The sequence below is a fragment of the Acipenser ruthenus genome, chromosome 10 (genome assembly GCF_902713425.1).
Source record: "Acipenser ruthenus chromosome 10, fAciRut3.2 maternal haplotype, whole genome shotgun sequence".
NCBI classification, from domain to species: Eukaryota; Metazoa; Chordata; class Actinopteri; order Acipenseriformes; family Acipenseridae; genus Acipenser; species Acipenser ruthenus.
Window position 1 is genome coordinate 23,140,853 of NC_081198.1, and position 25,038 is coordinate 23,165,890.

Sequence of the window (25,038 nt, forward strand, 5' to 3'; positions counted from 1 at the left end):
ACTTTTGAAACAAAAAAATAATCTATACGGCTCCTGGCCCCCCTTGAGTTTCTCCAAGTAACCCCCTCAAGCTTGGGATTACACTTTCTAAACCCATCAACCAAACTAAATTGTAATAAAATACCCTTTAACATACCCCCAGTATAATCATGCCCACCCCCCTTATCTAGTGACACATTAAAATCCCCTCCCATAATAATGTGCCTATTTGTTACAAAGAGAACCTGCAAAACAAGAAAACATTCCTTTCTAGAAGCCATGTCGGTAGGTGCATATACATTAATCATTCTCAACTTTTGTCCCCTCCAGTTCACATCAATACTCAGAATGCGCCCTGGCACCACTGAAACAGACTGCACTACCTCCATCTCCTTGTCTTTTAATAAAACCCCCACCCCTGAAGAATGGACACCCCCCACACTCCACCTTGACTCCCCCATTCCCCATTCTTTACTGTATAAATCAATATCAGAGGCATCTTTCAAATGCACCTCCTGCAAAAAACAAAAGGAAAAATGCAAAGAACTCAAATAATTAAAAACCGATGCCCTCTTAATGTTATCCCTCAACCCTCTTGTGTTAATTGAAATACAGTTTAAGGACATAAACCCAAAAATAATTAATTAGAAAAGAAACCTCACTGTCCCATATTTGTGGATAATTGCAAAATCTCCTAGGAAGAACTCATGCTTCCTGTATCTACATATTCCTGTTCATTTTGTTCTCTTTGTAAAAATGTCCCCAACACGTATGGATTTGGGCTCAAAGGAGATAAACACACTGTTTCTGACTGACTATTTTCTCTTTCTCCCCCTGTGTCCGGCACCTGGGAGGGAGAAGACCCTTCACCCCCCGTAGCGACTGGAACTGGCAACTGTGAAGAACCGACACCCGACTCATCCTGTTTCCCCAGCACCTCGAAGCGGTTCATTACCGCCAGTTTCTTGGTTGTTTCCTGAGAAACCGAGAATTTACTTGCTGTTTCCTCCTTAGTCTTCTTTCTCTTCTTCTGTTTTTTCAGAACAAAGGGCTCTTCCTGTCCGCCGCGCTCTGCATCAGGAGTGTCCCCCCACTGCATCACCCCGTCTCCTTTCCGCTCTCCGCTGCTTAACAACTCCTGTTCACTGTGCTCTGTAACCTCTGCATCCGCCACCCCATCTCCCTCTTTTCCCTCCTGGCTACCGGGGATCGAAAAAGACTGCCCAGTGTCTTCCAACACCTCCTCCCTTGGTGGAATTGAGTCATCTACCTCCGACCTTCCCCGTCCCCTTGCAGCTTCGGAATAGGTCTGCTTGCGCTGGGGACAATTCCGGAACAAGTGATCCAAAGCTCCACATGCATTGCAGCACTTGGGCTTGTAACACCCGGACGCTGTGTGTCCCAGCTCACCACAGTTCCTGCATCTCTCCTGAGAGCAGTCCACTCCCAAGTGACCAAAACTCTGACACTTCCTGCAGAAACTGGGCTGCCCAGAGTAAAAAAGATATCCTCTGTCTGCCCCAATTGAAAAATTTGCTGGTGGATGATAAAATCCACCAAATCCAGATTCATCATCATTTAGCAGAACTTGGAACTGCCTCTTCCCTGTCCATATTCCAAATTCGTCCCTCAAGTACTTGGCCCCCGAGATCACCTTTGCATACCTGCATAAAAACAGTCCAACCGTGGAATCAGTCACATGAGGGTTGTACATATGTACGGTCACAACCCTGAAATTGTTCCGGCTCAGTGACTCCACTTTAAAATTGGAAAGTGGAGCATCGTCTTCCTTCTCCTTACACTGCTGCAGAAATTCTTTAAAACTTGTCTCCCCGACCATGGTGACGTCCACGTAATTCTCCGTCCCGTTCCGCTGAAGACACAAGATCATCTCAGGCTGTACTCCCAAGCAGTCGATGATGACGGTCTTTATAAAGACTTTCCTCTCTGGCATCTCTTCCCCGCTGTCTCTCCAAAACAATCTTGCCGAATTTTTCAGTCCAGCCCAAGAGGCTGACCGGGTTTGATTACCTCTCATCTTATCAGAAATAAAGCCACCGGGTACTGCGGTCAAGCCACATATACCTGATCATTAGCCTATTTCAGACTTGATCTTAGCCAAAAGGCCGAGAAGCGATGGCGACTTGGCCCTTGCCCGGGGCCCCCCAGCCCGGACGGCACAGGGGGATTCAAAGGTGGGTGCAAAATTCCAAGCACAAGCAGACCCCCAAAAAACGGGCTGCTGCTTCCAGAGGGGAAATGTGCAATTTAAGCAGGAGAAAACAAAACAAAGCAAAAACACACACATAACACCAAAAACAAAACATAAACTGGCGGAGTGCATCTTACAAATAGTCATGCCAAGCTGCTATGCTGTGCAAGGTGCCTTGGGTAACTACAACTGTGCCTCGCTGGCTGGCTGGCTTGCTAAGAAGGTCCTGGCATAGGGACATGTTCCACCACACTTGTCTGGTTAGCTGCATGCTCCCAGGAAACAACCTGCTGCTGTCTACATCATCACCACATGTGAATAAAAGAAAGAAAGACAGCAAGAAAGAAAGAGAGAAAGAAAGAGAGAAAGAGAGAAAGAAAGAGAGAAAGAAAGAAAGAGAGAAAGAAAAAAAAAGAAGTAAAACGGCGGGAAAACTTGCATCAACACTGGCACTCTCCCTCCAGCAGGGGTAGACAAAATGCTCACAGGAGAGATCCAGATCTGACTTTGACCAACGTTAGAGAAAGGTGTGCACCGTTCCCGGAGGTACTGCAATACCGGGCCGATGCGTGGAGTGGACGGAGCAAGCCCAAGTTCCATCTCCCGATTCCAAAAATCAATTTAATATATGGTCCCCTGATAGGGGACGTATCAGATATTAAACTGATAAGAACAGATACTACACTTGATCTTAGCCAAAAGGCCGAGAAGCGATGGCGACTTGGCCCTTGCCCGGGGCCCCCCAGCCCGGACGGCACAGGGGGATTCAAAGGTGGGTGCAAAATTCCAAGCACAAGCAGACCCCCAAAAAACGGGCTGCTGCTTCCAGAGGGGAAATGTGCAATTTAAGCAGGAGAAAACAAAACAAAGCAAAAACACACACATAACACCAAAAACAAAACATAAACTGGCGGAGTGCGTCTTACAAATAGTCATGCCAAGCTGCTATGCTGTGCAAGGTGCCTTGGGTAACTACAACTGTGCCTCGCTGGCTGGCTGGCTTGCTAAGAAGGTCCTGGCATAGGGACATGTTCCACCACACTTGTCTGGTTAGCTGCATGCTCCCAGGAAACAACCTGCTGCTGTCTACATCATCACCACATGTGAATAAAAGAAAGAAAGACAGCAAGAAAGAAAGAGAGAAAGAAAGAGAGAAAGAGAGAAAGAAAGAGAGAAAGAAAGAAAGAGAGAAAGAAAAAAAAAAAAGAAGTAAAACGGCGGGAAAACTTGCATCACACTGGCACTCTCCCTCCAGCAGGGGTAGACAAAATGCTCACAGGAGAGATCCAGATCTGACTTTGACCAACGTTAGAGAAAGGTGTGCACCGTTCCCGGAGGTACTGCAATACCGGGCCGATGCGTGGAGTGGACGGAGCAAGCCCCTGTTCCATCTCCCGATTCCAAAAATCAATTTAATATATGGTCCCCTGATAGGGGACGTATCAGATATTAATACTCTTTTATTGAGATTTTACATTTTTTTTACATTTACACCCATTCGTTTTTTCATTCATTTTACATTTCTTTTAAAGATGACATTCATGCATACAGACATACATTTTGTTTTAAAAGCATTTAAAACACATTTAAAAACACCAAGACAATTGTGCTTTGTACATGGTTAAAACAGACACAGATTAAAATCAACATGAAAAAAACCTGTGCTGTTTTAAAAGTGACTGGAAAAAAAGAACCATCTATAAAAAACCAGTGCTTGTGAGGGCCGGGGAGTGCTCTCTAAAAGTTCAAAAGTGAACATAAAACTATATTACTAAAACAGGGACAGGGGAAAAGGGACAGTGTGTGGAACAGTGAGTTAAAATTCTAAAATTTTAAAACACTTAAAATGTAACTTTTAATAGTTTACATTAAAAATCTTAAAGATACATAAAACAAAACAAAACAAAATCAAATAAAACATTCAACATAAATCAAATAAAAGTCCATAAAACTGAAACAAAAAGACTACATAAAACCAGGGCACCGTTCAAAAACGGTCATGCCAGCTAAAAAGGGCGGAATGCTGGCATGACAAAATAAATAAAAGGCTTAGCGGTGCCCCGTAGTCCCGCTCCTAGGAGCTAGCGGTTCCAGTTTTTTCCTTTATTCCATCTTCACGTCCTGAAGTCCGGCGATCCTCCACTCCGCGCAGGCCTTGTCCTTCCCGAGGGTCCGGATGTCCAGAATTACAAAGTCCTTGATAAGAGTTTGTGCCCTTCTGGTCGTGGTGATAGTGTCTAGCTCCTGCTTGTGATAGACACAGACGTTACGGCCTTCCCACAGGATCTGCTTGACAACATTGATGACACGCCAAACGCACTTAGCTGTGCTGGTAGTGATTCCTCCCGCAGGCCCATAGAGCACAGTCTCAGCGGTCATCTTGGCCGTGTCAGCAAACCTGTTTAGGAAGACAGAGACAGAGAGCCAGACACTGCCAGCCACATCACACTCCCAGAAGATATGGGCTGGTGTTTCTCTCTTGCGGCACTTTGCATAGGGGCATGTTTCTACTTGGGCTAGTCCCCTCCTGAACATGAACGCTCGAGTGGGGAGTGCACTGTGGACGGTGTTCCATGCTATATCCTTCTGGACATTACTGAGGCAGCTGTGAGACACATTCTCCCAGATTTTTTGGCTTTGGGTGAGGGAGAAAGTAGCTACTTTTTCAATTTCCTGGGAACCGGCAAGATATTTAGTTACAGCCTTGTATTCCCAGGAGGCCAATTTTGCTTTATCTAAGCCCAATTTATATATAGTGTCCCTTAAGGTTCTATAATACAATGGGGGGTCCCAGGAGTACGGCACGGTGTTATCAATAGTGCAGAGGCCCAAGGCCCTGAGACAGGTGGCAAAATAGAAACGATTCATGTAACATACCTTCCTGTCCAGGGCCTGGATGTTCTTGATAGTTTGCGTGAGCCCCTGCACTCGGGTGAGCTGCACAACGTCCGGGACCCCCTTACCTCCCTTCTTGTCGGCTTTACTCAGAGTGGCTCGCTTTACCCTCTCCATCTTGCTGCCCCAGATAAAGCGGTGGATAATGCGATCCACCACTTTTTTGGTGGTCCTGTCTGGGGGAAAGATTTTTCCTACATAAGAGAGGATGGGGAACAGTATAGACTTGGTTATTAATACTCTACCCGTCATTGTTAAGGATCTTGTGCTCCATCCGCCAATCTTTTTACGGACCTGGTTAATGGCCGCCGTCCAGCTCTGGGCCCCCGAGCTATTGTTCTCGAAAATGAGGCCCAGAATCTTGATTTTGTCCTTTTTGACAGGGTACATGTCCGACAGTTCCCTATCTACCTGCCAATTTTTAGACACGTAGACTTCGCTCTTGGACTTATTAATCACTGCCCCGGTCGCCGTGCAGTACTTCTCAAGGATATTACTAATCCGAGGTACCGACGATGTGTTGGTGCAAATGAGTGACACATCGTCCATATATGCTGTTGTTTTGACCTGGACCCCGTTGGATCCAGGCAGCTGGAAACCAGTTATATTGGTATCCCTACGAATTGCCTGCAGGAGGGGTTCAATGCACACGACATATAGCAGTGGGGATAGTGGGCAACCCTGTCTGACCCCTGACTGGATAGATATTTTACCAGTCAGGTGCCTGTTCACCAAGACTCGGGTACTAATGTTTGTATATATGGTTTTAACCCACTCCCTAAGTCCAGGAGCGAATTTCATCTGGTCCATCACTTTGTACATATATTCATGGCTTACCCTATCGAACGCCTTCTCCTGGTCAAGGTTGAACAGGCAGAGGGGATGGTTCCGTTCTCTAGAATAAGCCAGAATGTCCCTTGTTAACATTAAAATATCCGTGATGGACCTCCCTGGGACGCCACAAGCCTGGTCAGGGCCAATGACCAAAGGGAGGTGTACTTGTAGCCGGAGCATCAGAGCTTTGGCTAGTATCTTGTAATCCACGCAAAGGAGGCTGATTGGGCGCCAATTCCGTAGATCTTTAACTTCCCCTTTCTTATGAAGGAGAGTAATTACACTCTCCCGCATAGAAGGGCCCAACCGCTTCTCCCTGTAGACCGCTCTGTAGACCTCCGCTAAATGGACTTTTAGCGTGTCCCAAAAAAGATGGTAATACTCACCCGGGATGCCATCTGGACCTGGCGTCTTACCGGTGTTCATGGTCTTAACCGCCTGGGTGAGCTCCTCCAGCGTGAGTTCTGGGTCCTTCTCCTCCTCCTCGTCGTCCCGCACTGAGTCAGGCTCCAACTGGCTCAGGAACCACTCTATCAGGGTGTCATCTGTAGCTTTGATGTTATACAGGTCCCTATAGAAGTTCTCTACCACTTTTTTCACTCCCTCACTATCCTCTACTATCCTCCCCCTGCTGTCGAGCATGGAGGACATCAAGTGCCGCTTCTCCCTCGTTTTCTGGAAGAAGAAGCGAGTACACTTTTCGTCTTCCTCCATTTTTTGCACTTTTGCATTGTGCATGACCTTTCGTTGTTCCTCCCTACAAAGCACTGAAAGATCTAGCTTGGTCTGGGCTATCTCGTCGCTTACAGGGAACCCCCGAAGCTGAAGCAGGCTCAGACGCTGGAGGGCAGCATTCAGGTATTTATATTTGGCCCTCCTTTCTTTTGCTTTCCTCTTGCCTGCTGCTATGAAATAACCCTTAGTTCTCATTTTGACCATCTCCCACCACTCTATAGGGGAGTTGAATAGGTCACGCAAAGTGGTCCACTCAACAAGCCTGCTCTTATAGGCTGCAGCTATGGAGGGGTCATCGAGTAAGGAAGTGTTTAATTTCCAAACCCCTGACCCCATCTGGGAGGTCTGAGGGACCTGCAATGTTACCTGCAGGAGCCTATGGTCAGAGAAGAAGACGGCCTGGGTGTCTACTGCCGTCTTCGTAAGGGAGCTGGTATGCAGGACGAGATCTATACGGGAGAAGGAGGTCCCAGATGAGCTCACCCAGGTAAAGGGAGGCACCAGGTCCTTACCTGCATCACACAGGGAGAAATCAAATATTACGGAGGACAAAACTCTACTAGAGCGGTCGTTGCGTGGCCTGCTCCGGTCTACGTCCCTCAGAGCACAATTGAAGTCACCTGACACGATGACGGGTACGTTCCCCAGCAGGAGTGGACGCAGCTGTGGAAAAAATTGAACTCTTTCGTTTTGGTTAGTGGGTGCGTAGACATTGACCAGTCTGAGGGGAGTGTTGTTGTATGTCACATCCACGCTCAGAATTCTACCAGGTTCTACCTCCCTGCTGCTGCGGGAGGTAATAAATGGGTTTTTAAACAGGATACCTACTCCGTCGGCTCTGGCTATGTTGGAGCCCGACCAGAAGGAGTCCCCCAGGGTCCAACTCTCCTTCAGGTCCCTATAATCAGGGCTCGATGAAATACCACACTCCTGCAGAAAGATGAGATCTGCTTTCAAGTTAGCTAGATAGTTTAGTACATCAAATCTTTTTTGTGTCTCCCTGATGCTCCTGACATTAACAGACACACATATCAGGGCCATCAGGGTAGCTAACAAGAAAAGGAGTCGCTGCGTCCACCCCATAGCGACTATGATTGGGAGGTCGGGACACTCTTCCTACTCTTAGCTCTACGCTTGCTTCGAGGGGGCTTGGGCTTATTTGCAACTCCCATCACCCCTGAGAAGGTACTCACTGCTGCCTCGTCCAAGAAGGCACCGTCTTTATATGCACAGTACGTGGAGTTGTTGGGGCTATTCAACTCCCCACAAGGTAAGTCTGGTGGAACTTGCTCAGGGCCCCTCGGAACGTGTGGGTCAGCTTTGTCCTGGGGGGGGGTTATGACAGACAGCATTCTTTGGCTGTTACCGTCTGTTGAGTTGGAGCTGTTAGCAGACTTCTGGCTTACCGCGTCCAGGGGTATTCCCATGTCCTCCAGTGCTGTATCTAGGAGGACCTCTAGGGGGCCCCTGGTATTAAACTGATAAGAACAGATACTACACTTGATCTTAGCCAAAAGGCCGAGAAGCGATGGCGACTTGGCCCTTGCCCGGGGCCCCCCAGCCCGGACGGCACAGGGGGATTCAAAGGTGGGTGCAAAATTCCAAGCACAAGCAGACCCCCAAAAAACGGGCTGCTGCTTCCAGAGGGGAAATGTGCAATTTAAGCAGGAGAAAACAAAACAAAGCAAAAACACACACATAACACCAAAAACAAAACATAAACTGGCGGAGTGCGTCTTACAAATAGTCATGCCAAGCTGCTATGCTGTGCAAGGTGCCTTGGGTAACTACAACTGTGCCTCGCTGGCTGGCTGGCTTGCTAAGAAGGTCCTGGCATAGGGACATGTTCCACCACACTTGTCTGGTTAGCTGCATGCTCCCAGGAAACAACCTGCTGCTGTCTACATCATCACCACATATGAATAAAAGAAAGAAAGACAGCGAGAAAGAAAGAGAGAAAGAGAGAAAGAAAGAAAGAAAGAGAGAAAGAAAGAGAGAAAGAGAGAAAGAAAGAGAGATAGAAAGAAAGAGAGAAAGAAAAAAAAAAGAAGTAAAACGGCGGGAAAACTTGCATCACACTGGCACTCTCCCTCCAGCAGGGGTAGACAATATGCTCACAGGAGAGATCCAGATCTGACTTTGACCAACGTTAGAGAAAGGTGTGCACCGTTCCCGGAGGTACTGCAATACCGGGCCGATGCGTGGAGTGGACGGAGCAAGCCCCTGTTCCATCTCCCGATTCCAAAAATCAATTTAATATATGGTCCCCTGATAGGGGACGTATCAGATATTAAATACTCTTTTATTGAGATTTTACATTTTTTACATTTACACCCATTCGTTTTTTCATTCATTTTACATTTCTTTTAAAGATGACATTCATGCATACAGACATACATTTTGTTTTAAAAGCATTTAAAATACATTTAAAAACACCAAGACAATTGTGCTTTGTACATGGTTAAAACAGACACAGATTAAAATCAACATGAAAAAAACCTGTGCTGTTTTAAAAGTGACTGGAAAAAAAGAACCATCTATAAAAAACCAGTGCTTGTGAGGGCCGGGGAGTGCTCTCTAAAAAAGTGAACATAAACCTAGATCTAAAACAGGGACAGGGGAAAAGGGACAGTGTATAAACAGTGAGTTAAAATTCTAAAATTTTAAAACACTTAAAATGTAACTTTTAATAGTTTACATTAAAAATCTTAAAGATACATAAAACAAAACAAAACAAAATCAAATAAAACATTCAAATTAAATCAAAGGTCCATAAAACTGAAACAAAAAGACTACATAAAACCAGGGCACCGTTGAAAAACGGTCATGCCAGCTAAAAAGGGCGGAATGCTGGCATGACAAAATAAATAAAAGGCTTAGCGGTGCCCCGTAGTCCCGCTCCTAGGAGCTAGCGGTTCCAGTTTTTTCCTTTATTCCATCTTCACGTCCTGAAGTCCGGCGATCCTCCACTCCGCGCAGGCCTTGTCCTTCCCGAGGGTCCGGATGTCCAGAATTACAAAGTCCTTGATAAGAGTTTGTGCCCTTCTGGTCGTGGTGATAGTGTCTAGCTCCTGCTTGTGATAGACACAGACGTTACGGCCTTCCCACAGGATCTGCTTGACAACATTGATGACACGCCAAACGCACTTAGCTGTGCTGGTAGTGATTCCTCCCGCAGGCCCATAGAGCACAGTCTCAGCGGTCATCTTGGCCGTGTCAGCAAACCTGTTTAGGAAGACAGAGACAGAGAGCCAGACACTGCCAGCCACATCACACTCCCAGAAGATATGGGCTGGTGTTTCTCTCTTGCGGCACTTTGCATAGGGGCATGTTTCTACTTGGGCTAGTCCCCTCCTGAACATGAACGCTCGAGTGGGGAGTGCACTGTGGACGGTGTTCCATGCTATATCCTTCTGGACATTACTGAGGCAGCTGTGAGACACATTCTCCCAGATTTTTTGGCTTTGGGTGAGGGAGAAAGTAGCTACTTTTTCAATTTCCTGGGAACCGGCAAGATATTTAGTTACAGCCTTGTATTCCCAGGAGGCCAATTTTGCTTTATCTAAGCCCAATTTATATATAGTGTCCCTTAAGGTTCTATAATACAATGGGGGGTCCCAGGAGTACGGCACGGTGTTATCAATAGTGCAGAGGCCCAAGGCCCTGAGACAGGTGGCAAAATAGAAACGATTCATGTAACATACCTTCCTGTCCAGGGCCTGGATGTTCTTGATAGTTTGCGTGAGCCCCTGCACTCGGGTGAGCTGCACAACGTCCGGGACCCCCTTACCTCCCTTCTTGTCGGCTTTACTCAGGGTGGCTCGCTTTACCCTCTCCATCTTGCTGCCCCAGATAAAGCGGTGGATAATGCGGTCCACCACTTTTTTGGTGGTCCTGTCTGGGGGAAAGATTTTTCCTACATAAGAGAGGATGGGGAACAGTATAGACTTGGTTATTAATACTCTACCCGTCATTGTTAAGGATCTTGTGCTCCATCCGCCAATCTTTTTACGGACCTGGTTAATGGCCGCCGTCCAGCTCTGGGCCCCCGAGCTATTGTTCTCGAAAATGAGGCCCAGAATCTTGATTTTGTCCTTTTTATCAGATATTAATACTCTTTTATTGAGATTTTACATTTTTTACATTTACACCCATTCGTTTTTTCATTCATTTTACATTTCTTTTAAAGATGACATTCATGCATACAGACATACATTTTGTTTTAAAAGCATTTAAAACACATTTAAAAACACCAAGACAATTGTGCTTTGTACATGGTTAAAACAGACACAGATTAAAATCAACATGAAAAAAACCTGTGCTGTTTTAAAAGTGACTGGAAAAAAAGAACCATCTATAAAAAACCAGTGCTTGTGAGGGCCGGGGAGTGCTCTCTAAAAGTTCAAAAGTGAACATAAAACTATATTACTAAAACAGGGACAGGGGAAAAGGGACAGTGTGTGGAACAGTGAGTTAAAATTCTAAAATTTTAAAACACTTAAAATGTAACTTTTAATAGTTTACATTAAAAATCTTAAAGATACATAAAACAAAACAAAACAAAATCAAATAAAACATTCAACATAAATCAAATAAAAGTCCATAAAACTGAAACAAAAAGACTACATAAAACCAGGGCACCGTTCAAAAACGGTCATGCCAGCTAAAAAGGGCGGAATGCTGGCATGACAAAATAAATAAAAGGCTTAGCGGTGCCCCGTAGTCCCGCTCCTAGGAGCTAGCGGTTCCAGTTTTTTCCTTTATTCCATCTTCACGTCCTGAAGTCCGGCGATCCTCCACTCCGCGCAGGCCTTGTCCTTCCCGAGGGTCCGGATGTCCAGAATTACAAAGTCCTTGATAAGAGTTTGTGCCCTTCTGGTCGTGGTGATAGTGTCTAGCTCCTGCTTGTGATAGACACAAACGTTACGGCCTTCCCACAGGATCTGCTTGACAACATTGATGACACGCCAAACGCACTTAGCTGTGCTGGTAGTGATTCCTCCCGCAGGCCCATAGAGCACAGTCTCAGCGGTCATCTTGGCCGTGTCAGCAAACCTGTTTAGGAAGACAGAGACAGAGAGCCAGACACTGCCAGCCACATCACACTCCCAGAAGATATGGGCTGGTGTTTCTCTCTTGCGGCACTTTGCATAGGGGCATGTTTCTACTTGGGCTAGTCCCCTCCTGAACATGAACGCTCGAGTGGGGAGTGCACTGTGGACGGTGTTCCATGCTATATCCTTCTGGACATTACTGAGGCAGCTGTGAGACACATTCTCCCAGATTTTTTGGCTTTGGGTGAGGGAGAAAGTAGCTACTTTTTCAATTTCCTGGGAACCGGCAAGATATTTAGTTACAGCCTTGTATTCCCAGGAGGCCAATTTTGCTTTATCTAAGCCCAATTTATATATAGTGTCCCTTAAGGTTCTATAATACAATGGGGGGTCCCAGGAGTACGGCACGGTGTTATCAATAGTGCAGAGGCCCAAGGCCCTGAGACAGGTGGCAAAATAGAAACGATTCATGTAACATACCTTCCTGTCCAGGGCCTGGATGTTCTTGATAGTTTGCGTGAGCCCCTGCACTCGGGTGAGCTGCACAACGTCCGGGACCCCCTTACCTCCCTTCTTGTCGGCTTTACTCAGGGTGGCTCGCTTTACCCTCTCCATCTTGCTGCCCCAGATAAAGCGGTGGATAATGCGGTCCACCACTTTTTTGGTGGTCCTGTCTGGGGGAAAGATTTTTCCTACATAAGAGAGGATGGGGAACAGTATAGACTTGGTTATTAATACTCTACCCGTCATTGTTAAGGATCTTGTGCTCCATCCGCCAATCTTTTTACGGACCTGGTTAATGGCCGCCGTCCAGCTCTGGGCCCCCGAGCTATTGTTCTCGAAAATGAGGCCCAGAATCTTGATTTTGTCCTTTTTGACAGGGTACATGTCCGACAGTTCCCTATCTACCTGCCAATTTTTAGACACGTAGACTTCGCTCTTGGACTTATTAATCACTGCCCCGGTCGCCGTGCAGTACTTCTCAAGGATATTACTAATCCGAGGTACCGACGATGTGTTGGTGCAAATGAGTGACACATCGTCCATATATGCTGTTGTTTTGACCTGGACCCCGTTGGATCCAGGCAGCTGGAAACCAGTTATATTGGTATCCCTACGAATTGCCTGCAGGAGGGGTTCAATGCACACGACATATAGCAGTGGGGATAGTGGGCAACCCTGTCTGACCCCTGACTGGATAGATATTTTACCAGTCAGGTGCCTGTTCACCAAGACTCGGGTACTAATGTTTGTATATATGGTTTTAACCCACTCCCTAAGTCCAGGAGCGAATTTCATCTGGTCCATCACTTTGTACATATATTCATGGCTTACCCTATCGAACGCCTTCTCCTGGTCAAGGTTGAACAGGCAGAGGGGATGGTTCCGTTCTCTAGAATAAGCCAGAATGTCCCTTGTTAACATTAAAATATCCGTGATGGACCTCCCTGGGACGCCACAAGCCTGGTCGGGGCCAATGACCAAAGGGAGGTGTACTTGTAGCCGGAGCATCAGAGCTTTTTATCAGATATTAAACTGATAAGAACAGATACTACACTTGATCTTAGCCAAAAGGCCGAGAAGCGATGGCGACTTGGCCCTTGCCCGTGGCCCACCAGCCCGGACGGCACAGGGGGATTCAAAGGTGGGTGCAAAATTCCAAGCACAAGCAGACCCCCAAAAAACGGGCTGCTGCTTCCAGAGGGGAAATGTGCAATTTAAGCAGGAGAAAACAAAACAAAGCAAAAACACACACATAACACCAAAAACAAAACATAAACTGGCGGAGTGCGTCTACAAATAGTCATGCCAAGCTGCTATGCTGTGCAAGGTGCCTTGGGTAACTACAACTGTGCCTCGCTGGCTGGCTGGCTTGCTAAGAAGGTCCTGGCATAGGGACATGTTCCACCACACTTGTCTGGTTAGCTGCATGCTCCCAGGAAACAACCTGCTGCTGTCTACATCATCACCACATGTGAATAAAAGAAAGAAAGACAGCAAGAAAGAAAGAGAGAAAGAAAGAGAGAAAGAAAGAGAGAAAGAAAAAAAAAAAGAAGTAAAACGGCGGGAAAACTTGCATCAACACTGGCACTCTCCCTCCAGCAGGGGTAGACAAAATGCTCACAGGAGAGATCCAGATCTGACTTTGACCAACGTTAGAGAAAGGTGTGCACCGTTCCCGGAGGTACTGCAATACCGGGCCGATGCGTGGAGTGGACGGAGCAAGCCCCTGTTCCATCTCCCGATTCCAAAAATCAATTTAATATATGGTCCCCTGATAGGGGACGTATCAGATATTAAACTGATAAGAACAGATACTACACTTGATCTTAGCCAAAAGGCCGAGAAGCGATGGCGACTTGGCCCTTGCCCGGGGCCCCCCAGCCCGGACGGCACAGGGGGATTCAACGGTGGGTGCAAAATTTCAAGCACAAGCAGACCCCAAAAAAACGGGCTGCTGCTTCCAGAGGGGAAATGTGCAATTTAAGCAGGAGAAAACAAAACAAAGCAAAAACACACACATAACACCAAAAACAAAACATAAACTGGCGGAGTGCGTCTTACAAATAGTCATGCCAAGCTGCTATGCTGTGCAAGGTGCCTTGGGTAACTACAACTGTGCCTCGCTGGCTGGCTGGCTTGCTAAGAAGGTCCTGGCATAGGGACATGTTCCACCACACTTGTCTGGTTAGCTGCATGCTCCCAGGAAACAACCTGCTGCTGTCTACATCATCACCACATGTGAATAAAAGAAAGAAAGACAGCAAGAAAGAAAGAGAGAAAGAAAGAGAGAAAGAGAGAAAGAAAGAGAGAAAGAAAGAAAGAGAGAAAGAAAAAAAAAGAAGTAAAACGGCGGGAAAACTTGCATCAACACTGGCACTCTCCCTCCAGCAGGGGTAGACAAAATGCTCACAGGAGAGATCCAGATCTGACTTTGACCAACGTTAGAGAAAGGTGTGCACCGTTCCCGGAGGTACTGCAATACCGGGCCGATGCGTGGAGTGGACGGAGCAAGCCCCTGTTCCATCTCCCGATTCCAAAAATCAATTTAATATATGGTCCCCTGATAGGGGACGTATCAGATATTAAACTGATAAGAACAGATACTACACTTGATCTTAGCCAAAATACTCTTTTATTGAGATTTTACATTTTTTTACATTTACACCCATTCGTTTTTTCATTCATTTTACATTTCTTTTAAAGATGACATTCATGCATACAGACATACATTTTGTTTTAAAAGCATTTAAAACACATTTAAAAACACCAAGACAATTGTGCTTTGTACATGGTTAAAACAGACACAGATTAAAATCAACATGAAAAAAACCTGTGCTGTTTTAAAAGTGACTGGAAAAAAAGAACCATCTATAAAAAACCAGTGCTTGTGAGGGCCGGGGAGTGCTCTCTAAAAGTTCAAAAGTGAACATAAAACTATATTACTAAAACAGGGACAGGGGAAAAGGGACAGTGTGTGGAACAGTGAGTTAAAATTCTAAAATTTTAAAACACTTAAAATGTAACTTTTAATAGTTTACATTAAAAATCTTAAAGATACATAAAACAAAACAAAACAAAATCAAATAAAACATTCAACATAAATCAAATAAAAGTCCATAAAACTGAAACAAAAAGACTACATAAAACCAGGGCACCGTTCAAAAACGGTCATGCCAGCTAAAAAGGGCGGAATGCTGGCATGACAAAATAAATAAAAGGCTTAGCGGTGCCCCGTAGTCCCGCTCCTAGGAGCTAGCGGTTCCAGTTTTTTCCTTTATTCCATCTTCACGTCCTGAAGTCCGGCGATCCTCCACTCCGCGCAGGCCTTGTCCTTCCCGAGGGTCCGGATGTCCAGAATTACAAAGTCCTTGATAAGAGTTTGTGCCCTTCTGGTCGTGGTGATAGTGTCTAGCTCCTGCTTGTGATAGACACAGACGTTACGGCCTTCCCACAGGATCTGCTTGACAACATTGATGACACGCCAAACGCACTTAGCTGTGCTGGTATCGATTCCTCCCGCAGGCCCATAGAGCACAGTCTCAGCGGTCATCTTGGCCGTGTCAGCAAACCTGTTTAGGAAGACAGAGACAGAGAGCCAGACACTGCCAGCCACATCACACTCCCAGAAGATATGGGCTGGTGTTTCTCTCTTGCGGCACTTTGCATAGGGGCATGTTTCTACTTGGGCTAGTCCCCTCCTGAACATGAACGCTCGAGTGGGGAGTGCACTGTGGACGGTGTTCCATGCTATATCCTTCTGGACATTACTGAGGCAGCTGTGAGACACATTCTCCCAGATTTTTTGGCTTTGGGTGAGGGAGAAAGTAGCTACTTTTTCAATTTCCTGGGAACCGGCAAGATATTTAGTTACAGCCTTGTATTCCCAGGAAGCCAATTTTGCTTTATCTAAGCCCAATTTATATATAGTGTCCCTTAAGGTTCTATAATACAATGGGGGGTCCCAGGAGTACGGCACGGTGTTATCAATAGTGCAGAGGCCCAAGGCCCTGAGACAGGTGGCAAAATAGAAACGATTCATGTAACATACCTTCCTGTCCAGGGCCTGGATGTTCTTGATAGTTTGCGTGAGCCCCTGCACTCGGGTGAGCTGCACAACGTCCGGGACCCCCTTACCTCCCTTCTTGTCGGCTTTACTCAGGGTGGCTCGCTTTACCCTCTCCATCTTGCTGCCCCAGATAAAGCGGTGGATAATGCGGTCCACCACTTTTTTGGTGGTCCTGTCTGGGGGAAAGATTTTTCCTACATAAGAGAGGATGGGGAACAGTATAGACTTGGTTATTAATACTCTACCCGTCATTGTTAAGGATCTTGTGCTCCATCCGCCAATCTTTTTACGGACCTGGTTAATGGCCGCCGTCCAGCTCTGGGCCCCCGAGCTATTGTTCTCGAAAATGAGGCCCAGAATCTTGATTTTGTCCTTTTTGACAGGGTACATGTCCGACAGTTCCCTATCTACCTGCCAATTTTTAGACACGTAGACTTCGCTCTTGGACTTATTAATCACTGCCCCGGTCGCCGTGCAGTACTTCTCAAGGATATTACTAATCCGAGGTACCGACGATGTGTTGGTGCAAATGAGTGACACATCGTCCATATATGCTGTTGTTTTGACCTGGACCCCGTTGGATCCAGGCAGCTGGAAACCAGTTATATTGGTATCCCTACGAATTGCCTGCAGGAGGGGTTCAATGCACACGACATATAGCAGTGGGGATAGTGGGCAACCCTGTCTGACCCCTGACTGGATAGATATTTTACCAGTCAGGTGCCTGTTCACCAAGACTCGGGTACTAATGTTTGTATATATGGTTTTAACCCACTCCCTAAGTCCAGGAGCGAATTTCATCTGGTCCATCACTTTGTACATATATTCATGGCTTACCCTATCGAACGCCTTCTCCTGGTCAAGGTTGAACAGGCAGAGGGGATGGTTCCGTTCTCTAGAATAAGCCAGAATGTCCCTTGTTAACATTAAAATATCCGTGATGGACCTCCCTGGGACGCCACAAGCCTGGTCGGGGCCAATGACCAAAGGGAGGTGTACTTGTAGCCGGAGCATCAGAGCTTTGGCTAGTATCTTGTAATCCACGCAAAGGAGGCTGATTGGGCGCCAATTCCGTAGATCTTTAACTTCCCCTTTCTTATGAAGGAGAGTAATTACACTCTCCCGCATAGAAGGGCCCAACCGCTTCTCCTTGTAGACCGCTCTGTAGACCTCCGCTAAATGGACTTTTAGTGTGTCCCAAAAAAGATGATAATACTCACCCGGGATGCCATCTGGACCTGGCGTCTTACCGGTGTTCATGGTCTTAACCGCCTGGGTGAGCTCCTCCAGCGTGAGTTCTGGGTCCTTCTCCTCCTCCTCGTCGTCCCGCACTGAGTCAGGCTCCAACTGGCTCAGGAACCACTCTATCAGGGTGTCATCTGTAGCTTTGATGTTATACAGGTCCCTATAGAAGTTCTCTACCACTTTTTTCACTCCCTCACTATCCTCTACTATCCTCCCCCTGCTGTCGAGCATGGAGGACATCAAGTGCCGCTTCTCCCTCGTTTTCTGGAAGAAGAAGCGAGTACACTTTTCGTCTTCCTCCATTTTTTGCACTTTTGCATTGTGCATGACCTTTCGTTGTTCCTCCCTACAAAGCACTGAAAGATCTAGCTTGGTCTGGGCTATCTCGTCGCTTACAGGGAACCCCCGAAGCTGAAGCAGGCTCAGACGCTGGAGGGCAGCATTCAGGTGTTTATATTTGGCCCTCCTTTCTTTTGCTTTCCTCTTGCCTGCTGCTATGAAATAACCCTTAGTTCTCATTTTGACCATCTCCCACCACTCTATAGGGGAGTTGAATAGGTCACGGAAAGTGGTCCACTCAACAAGCCTGCTCTTATAGGCTGCAGCTATGGAGGGGTCATCGAGTAAGGAGGTGTTTAATTTCCAAACCCCTGACCCCATCTGGGAGGTCTGAGGGACCTGCAATGTTACCTGCAGGAACCTATGGTCAGAGAAGAAGACGGCCTGGGTGTCTACTTCCGTCTTCGTAAGGGAGCTGGTATGCAGGACGAGATCTATACGGGAGAAGGAGGTCCCAGATGAGCTCACCCAGGTAAAGGGAGGCACCAGGTCCTTACCTGCATCACACAGGGAGAAATCAGATATTACGGAGGACAAGACTCTACTAGAGCGGTCGTTGCGTGGCCTGCTCCGGTCTACGTCCCTCAGAGCACAATTGAAGTCACCTGACACGATGACGGGTACGTTCCCCAGCAGGAGTGGACGCAGCTGTGGAAAAAATTGAACTCTTTCGTTTTGGTTAGTGGGTGCGTAGACATTGACCAGTCTGAGGGGAGTGTTGTTGTATGTCACATCCACGCTCAGAATTCTACCAGGTTCTACCTCCCTGCTGCTGCGGGAGGTAATAAATGGGTTTTTAAACAGGATACCTACTCCGTCGGCTCTGGCTATGTTGGAGCCCGACCAGAAGGAGTCCCCCAGGGTCCAACTCTCCTTCAGGTCCCTATAATCAGGGCTCGATGAAATACCATACTCCTGCAGAAAGATGAGATCTGCTTTCAAGTTAGCTAGATAGTTTAGTACATCAAATCTTTTTTGTGTCTCCCTGATGCTCCTGACATTAACAGACACACATATCAGGGCCATCAGGATAGCTAACAAGAAAAGGAGTCGCTGCGTCCACCCCATAGTGACTATGATTGGGAGGTCGGGACACTCTTCCTACTCTTAGCTCTACGCTTGCTTCGAGGGGGCTTGGGCTTATTTGCAACTCCCATCACCCCTGAGAAGGTACTCACTGCTGCCTCGTCCAGAAGGCACCGTCTTTATATGCACAGTACGTGGAGTTGTTGGGGCTATTCAACTCCCCACAAGGTAAGTCTGGTGGAACTTGCTCAGGGCCCCTCGGAACGTGTGGGTCAGCTTTGTCCTGGGGGGGGGTTATGACAGACAGCATTCTTTGGCTGTTACCGTCTGTTGAATTGGAGCTGTTAGCAGACTTCTGGCTTACCGCGTCCAGGGGTATTCCCATGTCCTCCAGTGCTGTATCTAGGAGGACCTCTAGGGGGCCCCTGGTTTTGCCCATACAAGGGAAGGGGTCAAGGATGCTTTGAAGGGAGGCCCTTCGCTTGAAGAGGGTCATTGCTACCGAGGTACTGCTGGTCAGGGAAGGTGTTGACCCCGACCTCTCCCTCGGTGCATTAGTGAACACCTCTTCTGCGAGGTGTGCTAGGGTTTGTGCCAACGACTGGGAAGGCTGGCTGGGGATGCCCTGGCTGGCTGCTACCTGCCCACTAGGCGGCAGTGTAGCCGTCCCACTCGCCTCCGTCTCTGCCTGCGAGGGCAAGACTGGGGACTTTGTGTGGACATTAGCTGGTTTTGGATCTATGGGGGCCACCTGCAACTTGCTGTCTTTGATCCTGATCTTCTTTCTTTTCCCCCCCTCGTCTCTACCCTTTCTTTTCCCCACCCTCTGCTGGTTCTTCACTCCCTTCCCCTCCTTCTCACTCTCACTTTCACTGTCGCTTTCGCTTTCCTCCCCCACGGACTCAATCTTTATGGCGTCATAACGAGAGCCGAGGGGGAGTGCTGGCGCTGAGAGGGCCCTACTCAGGGGGGGGCGCTGCTGGGTCCGGGCTCCCTCCCTGCCTCGTGTTCTGCATCAGAGGAGCTACTGGAGGAGCTAGTGGAGTAGCTGTTGTACTCTCTCTCTGGGCTGGGGGAAGGGGTCCTCGTAAAACGGGACATGTCTCGGGGGCGGGGGGGTGAGGGGGGTGCTGGTGATGATGGTGGTGCTGGAGTCTGGGTCTTGGATACTGTTGGTGGTGATGTGGACTGATCTTTGTTACTTGCTCCCTCTTCCTGCTCAGGCCTAGGCTTGTTCGTATTTGCCTTGCTGGCTCTGGCCATGTTGGCATAGGAAGAGGGGCAGTCCTTTAACAGGTGCCCCTTCTTTCCACACAAATTGCACTGCCTCTCTTCTCTGCAGTGGCTGGTCTCGTGGGGGGCGCCGCAGTTCCTGCACTTGACTACAGTACATGCGGCCGCCAGGTGTCCTAATTCCCCACATTTCCTGCAGAGTTTTGGCATCCCATTATAGAATACCAGCCCTCTGTTGGGCCCTAACACTATGGAGTTTGGAATGTGGCGGACGCCTCCAATGCCCGATGGATCAACATTGAGGCGTACCAGCCACTTTCTGGCTCCTGTCCAAACCCCATCTTCGTCTGTAATTTTCCTCCCTTCTGATGACACCCTCCCATAGCGGTTAAGCCATGTTGTAATATCATAGTCGCTAACAGCCTCATTGAAAAATTGGACAGTAACAACTTTCATTTCTCTGTCTGTCAGTGCATCCACACAAAATTCTTTGTATGGAGCGAGATATTTATTCTCCCCCCAAAAGGACCACATTTCTTGTAACTTTTGGGGGTTCCTAAAACTGACCTCAAACACTTCCTTAAGCCCTGGCAATTTCACCAAACAATTCAAGTCAGAAGGGGAAAAACCCATACCCCTCTGAAGAATGGTCCGGCTGAACTCCAGTCTCGTCAGTCCTGGTTCCGTTTCCTCTTGCTGGGTCCTTGTGAAGCGCACCGCATTGTGCCTCCTGGTCTCCTGGGTTGGCCGGAACGCCATCCTTCAGCTGGCTCCTCCGATTGGGGTGGGAGAAGCCTCTGGACGTCCGGGTTGTCTCTCTCTACGGAAAAGAGACAACGTAAGCAGCAAATCTGGGCAGTTGAAGGAACTATTACTTTAGTCCCTGAGGAGATGGTCGCCTCGCAAGAGGGACCCCCTCCCCAGGTGAACGGTGTCCTTCCCTGGCGGAGTAGGGGGCGCTGCTTGGCACTGAGACCACGTTGGAAGAATCGTGGCTGTGACGCCTCCTCGGGGTCCGGGGCCGCCCTCTGCTCCTCCCAGATGGCGCCCTCTGCTGGGCGCCTGCTGCTCTCTCAGTCTGGATCTCGATTACAATCAAGGGCTGGGGATGAGGTCGTCTAGGTCATCAAAGGGTCCTCAAAGGTCGTCTGGATGGTAGGTCCTCCTTCTCTCTAACTCCAGGAACGTCTGGAAAAGCCGGAACCGCCTGAAAAAGAAAAAAACTGGAACCGCCTGAAAAAGAAAAAACTGCTCTCAACAGTCAACAAAATCTTGAAAGACCCTCGGCCTGGATTGGGCAAGCCAAAACCAGACTGAGCATTAGTCTTCCAAAAAGTTGCCGAGCTGAAGAAAGCCAGTCAAAAATAAAAAAAAATTCTGTTCCTCCTCACCCGAACAAACCTCTCACAGACCCTCGGAGGGAGCGGGCAATGCCACTACCCTCTAAGCCTTAGTCTTAGAAAGATTTATTCGAACTGAAGAGAAGCCAGAGTGATATTAAGATATTAGATATTAAACTGATCAACTGATAAGAACAGATACTACACTTGATCTTAGCCAAAAGGCCGAGTAGCGATGGCGACTTGGCCCTTGCCAAGGGCCCCCCAGCCCGGACGGCACAGGGGGATTCAAAGGTGGGTGCAAAATTCCAAGCACAAGCAGACCCCAAAAAACAGGCTGCTGCTTCCAGAGGGGAAATGTGCAATTTAAGCAGGAGGAAACAAAACAAAGCAATAACACACACATAACACCAAAAACAAAACATAAACTGGCAGAGTGCGTCTTACAAATAGTCATGCCAAGCTGCTATGCTGTGCAAGGTGCCTTGGGTAACTACAACTGTGCCTCGCTGGCTGGCTGGCTTGCTAAGAAGGTCCTGGCATAGGGACATGTTCCACCACACTTGTCTGGTTAGCTGCATGCTCCCAGGAAACAACCTGCTGCTGTCTACATCATCACCACATGTGAATAAAAGAAAGAAAGACAGCAAGAAAGAAAGAGAGAAAGAAAGAGAGAAAGAGAGAAAGAAAGAGAGAAAGAAAAAAAAAAGTAGTAAAACGGCGGGAAAACTTGCATCAACACTGGCACTCTCCCTCCAGCAGGGGTAGACAAAATGCTCACAGGAGAGATCCAGATCTGACTTTGACCAACGTTAGAGAAAGGTGTGCACCGTTCCCGGAGGTACTGCAATACCGGGCCGATGCGTGGAGTGGACGGAGCAAGCCCCTGTTCCATCTCCCGATTCCAAAAATCAATTTAATATATGGTCCCCTGATAGGGGACGTATCAGATATTAAACTGATAAGAACAGATACTACACTTGATCTTAGCCAAAAGGCCGAGAAGCGATGGCGACTTGGCCCTTGCCCGGGGCCCCCCAGCCCGGACGGCACAGGGGGATTCAAAGGTGGGTGCAAAATTCCAAGCACAAGCAGACCCCCAAAAAACGGGCTGCTGCTTCCAGAGGGGAAATGTGCAATTTAAGCAGGAGAAAACAAAACAAAGCAAAAACACACACATAACACCAAAAACAAAACATAAACTGGCGGAGTGCGTCTTACAAATAGTCATGCCAAGCTGCTATGCTGTGCAAGGTGCCTTGGGTAACTACAACTGTGCCTCGCTGGCTGGCTGGCTTGCTAAGAAGGTCCTGGCATAGGGACATGTTCCACCACACTTGTCTGGTTAGCTGCATGCTCCCAGGAAACAACCTGCTGCTGCCTACTTCATCACCACATGTGAATAAAAGAAAGAAAGACAGCAAGAAAGAAAGAGAGAAAGAAAGAGAGAAAGAGAGAAAGAAAGAGAGAAAGAAAGAAAGAGAGAAAGAAAAAAAAAGAAGTAAAACGGCGGGAAAACTTGCATCAACACTGGCACTCTCCCTCCAGCAGGGGTAGACAAAATGCTCACAGGAGAGATCCAGATCTGACTTTGACCAACGTTAGAGAAAGGTGTGCACCGTTCCCGGAGGTACTGCAATACCGGGCCGATGCGTGGAGTGGACGGAGCAAGCCCCTGTTCCATCTCCCGATTCCAAAAATCAATTTAATATATGGTCCCCTGATAGGGGACGTATCAGATATTAAACTGATAAGAACAGATACTACACTTGATCTTAGCCAAAAGGCCGAGAAGCGATGGCGACTTGGCCCTTGCCCGGGGCCCCCCAGCCCGGACGGCACAGGGGGATTCAAAGGTGGGTGCAAAATTTCAAGCACAAACAGACCCCAAAAAAACGGGCTGCTGCTTCCAGAGGGGAAATGTGCAATTTAAGCAGGAGAAAACAAAACAAAGCAAAAACACACACATAACACCAAAAACAAAACATAAACTGGCGGAGTGCGTCTTACAAATAGTCATGCCAAGCTGCTATGCTGTGCAAGGTGCCTTTGGTAACTACAACTGTGCCTCGCTGGCTGGCTGGCTTGCTAAGAAGGTCCTGGCATAGGGACATGTTCCACCACACTTGTCTGGTTAGCTGCATGCTCCCAGGAAACAACCTGCTGCTGCCTACATCATCACCACATGTGAATAAAAGAAAGAAAGACAGCAAGAAAGAAAGAGAGAAAGAAAGAGAGAAAGAGAGAAAGAAAGAGAGAAAGAAAGAAAGAGAGAAAGAAAAAAAAAAGAAGTAAAACGGCGGGAAAACTTGCATCAACACTGGCACTCTCCCTCCAGCAGGGGTAGACAAAATGCTCACAGGAGAGATCCAGATCTGACTTTGACCAACGTTAGAGAAAGGTGTGCACCGTTCCCGGAGGTACTGCAATACCGGGCCGATGCGTGGAGTGGACGGAGCAAGCCCCTGTTCCATCTCCCGATTCCAAAAATCAATTTAATATATGGTCCCCTGATAGGGGACGTATCAGATATTAAACTGATAAGAACAGATACTACACTTGATCTTAGCCAAAAGGCCGAGAAGCGATGGCGACTTGGCCCTTGCCCGGGGCCCCCCAGCCCGGACGGCACAGGGGGATTCAAAGGTGGGTGCAAAATTCCAAGCACAAGCAGACCCCCAAAAAACGGGCTGCTGCTTCCAGAGGGGAAATGTGCAATTTAAGCAGGAGAAAACAAAACAAAGCAAAAACACACACATAACACCAAAAACAAAACATAAACTGGCGGAGTGCGTCTTACAAATAGTCATGCCAAGCTGCTATGCTGTGCAAGGTGCCTTGGGTAACTACAACTGTGCCTCGCTGGCTGGCTGGCTTGCTAAGAAGGTCCTGGCATAGGGACATGTTCCACCACACTTGTCTGGTTAGCTGCATGCTCCCAGGAAACAACCTGCTGCTGTCTACATCATCACCACATGTGAATAAAAGAAAGAAAGACAGCAAGAAAGAAAGAGAGAAAGAAAGAGAGAAAGAGAGAAAGAAAGAGAGAAAGAAAGAGAGAAAGAAAAAAAAAAGTAGTAAAACGGCGGGAAAACTTGCATCAACACTGGCACTCTCCCTCCAGCAGGGGTAGACAAAATGCTCACAGGAGAGATCCAGATCTGACTTTGACCAACGTTAGAGAAAGGTGTGCACCGTTCCCGGAGGTACTGCAATACCGGGCCGATGCGTGGAGTGGACGGAGCAAGCCCCTGTTCCATCTCCCGATTCCAAAAATCAATTTAATATATGGTCCCCTGATAGGGGACGTATCAGATATTAAACTGATAAGAACAGATACTACACTTGATCTTAGCCAAAAGGCCGAGAAGCGATGGCGACTTGGCCCTTGCCCGGGGCCCCCCAGCCCGGACGGCACAGGGGGATTCAAAGGTGGGTGCAAAATTCCAAGCACAAGCAGACCCCCAAAAAACGGGCTGCTGCTTCCAGAGGGGAAATGTGCAATTTAAGCAGGAGAAAACAAAACAAAGCAAAAACACACACATAACACCAAAAACAAAACATAAACTGGCGGAG

At 47.6% G+C, this 25,038-nt stretch overlaps 7 non-coding genes and 5 pseudogenes across 7 annotated transcripts; all 12 read right to left on the minus strand.

The window, feature by feature from the left end:
• Positions 1 to 2,715: 2,715 nt before the first annotated feature.
• LOC131738226 (U2 spliceosomal RNA) lies at positions 2,716 to 2,906 on the minus strand. The gene has a single exon (XR_009329790.1). It is a non-coding gene; the product is annotated as a U2 spliceosomal RNA (small nuclear RNA).
• A 600-nt stretch (positions 2,907 to 3,506) lies between these two features.
• Positions 3,507 to 3,661, minus strand: LOC131738647 (U2 spliceosomal RNA; annotated as a pseudogene).
• A 4,406-nt stretch (positions 3,662 to 8,067) lies between these two features.
• On the minus strand, positions 8,068 to 8,185 carry LOC131738771 (U2 spliceosomal RNA; annotated as a pseudogene).
• A 626-nt stretch (positions 8,186 to 8,811) lies between these two features.
• LOC131738625 (U2 spliceosomal RNA) lies at positions 8,812 to 8,967 on the minus strand (annotated as a pseudogene).
• A 4,228-nt stretch (positions 8,968 to 13,195) lies between these two features.
• Positions 13,196 to 13,297, minus strand: LOC131738581 (U2 spliceosomal RNA; annotated as a pseudogene).
• A 575-nt stretch (positions 13,298 to 13,872) lies between these two features.
• On the minus strand, positions 13,873 to 14,063 carry LOC131739151 (U2 spliceosomal RNA). Its single transcript, XR_009330318.1, has one exon. It is a non-coding gene; the product is annotated as a U2 spliceosomal RNA (small nuclear RNA).
• A 598-nt stretch (positions 14,064 to 14,661) lies between these two features.
• On the minus strand, positions 14,662 to 14,844 carry LOC131738365 (U2 spliceosomal RNA). Its single transcript, XR_009329926.1, has one exon. It is a non-coding gene; the product is annotated as a U2 spliceosomal RNA (small nuclear RNA).
• A 6,738-nt stretch (positions 14,845 to 21,582) lies between these two features.
• Positions 21,583 to 21,699, minus strand: LOC131738874 (U2 spliceosomal RNA; annotated as a pseudogene).
• Positions 21,700 to 22,281: 582 nt separating this feature from the next.
• Positions 22,282 to 22,472, minus strand: LOC131739152 (U2 spliceosomal RNA). The gene has a single exon (XR_009330319.1). It is a non-coding gene; the product is annotated as a U2 spliceosomal RNA (small nuclear RNA).
• A 598-nt stretch (positions 22,473 to 23,070) lies between these two features.
• Positions 23,071 to 23,261, minus strand: LOC131739153 (U2 spliceosomal RNA). Its single transcript, XR_009330320.1, has one exon. It is a non-coding gene; the product is annotated as a U2 spliceosomal RNA (small nuclear RNA).
• Positions 23,262 to 23,860: 599 nt separating this feature from the next.
• Positions 23,861 to 24,051, minus strand: LOC131739154 (U2 spliceosomal RNA). The gene has a single exon (XR_009330321.1). It is a non-coding gene; the product is annotated as a U2 spliceosomal RNA (small nuclear RNA).
• A 595-nt stretch (positions 24,052 to 24,646) lies between these two features.
• On the minus strand, positions 24,647 to 24,837 carry LOC131739155 (U2 spliceosomal RNA). The gene has a single exon (XR_009330322.1). It is a non-coding gene; the product is annotated as a U2 spliceosomal RNA (small nuclear RNA).
• Positions 24,838 to 25,038: the final 201 nt, after the last annotated feature.